This window comes from Ipomoea triloba, chromosome 16 (genome assembly GCF_003576645.1).
Source record: "Ipomoea triloba cultivar NCNSP0323 chromosome 16, ASM357664v1".
NCBI classification, from domain to species: domain Eukaryota; kingdom Viridiplantae; phylum Streptophyta; class Magnoliopsida; order Solanales; family Convolvulaceae; genus Ipomoea; species Ipomoea triloba.
In genome coordinates this window covers 13091719-13092150 of record NC_044931.1, presented here as the reverse complement: position 1 = coordinate 13092150, position 432 = coordinate 13091719, and the positions used below count along the sequence as shown (strand labels likewise).

At 50.9% G+C, this 432-nt stretch overlaps 1 non-coding gene across 1 annotated transcript; it reads left to right on the top strand.

The window, feature by feature from the left end:
* Window positions 1-185: 185 nt before the first annotated feature.
* Window positions 186-304, top strand: LOC116008133. Its single transcript, XR_004095532.1, has one exon. It is a non-coding gene; the product is annotated as a 5S ribosomal RNA (ribosomal RNA).
* Window positions 305-432: the final 128 nt, after the last annotated feature.

Here is a 432-nt window from a genome sequence, read left to right as displayed (position 1 = left end):
GTAGTACTAGGATGGGTGACCCCCTGGGAAGTCCTCGTGTTGCATCCCCCACCCTATTTTTAATCTTTCTTTTAAACCGCTGGACCGCTCGCTAAGGGTACTATCCTTTTAAACCGCTAAACCGCTAAGCGAGAGAAGTTGCGCGGAGAGAGAGGGTCAAGTACATTTTGCGCGCAGTACGTGACGGATGCGATCATACCAGCACTAATGCACCGGATCCCATCAGAACTCCGAAGTTAAGCGTGCTTGGGCGAGAGTAGTACTAGGATGGGTGACCCCCTGTGAAGTCCTCGTGTTGCATCCCCTACCCTCTTTTTAATCTTTCTTTTAAACCGCTGGACCGCTCGCTAAGGGTACTATCCTTTTAAACCGCTAAACCGCTAAGCGAGAGAAGTTGCGCGGAGAGAGAGGGTCAAGTACATTTTGCGCGCA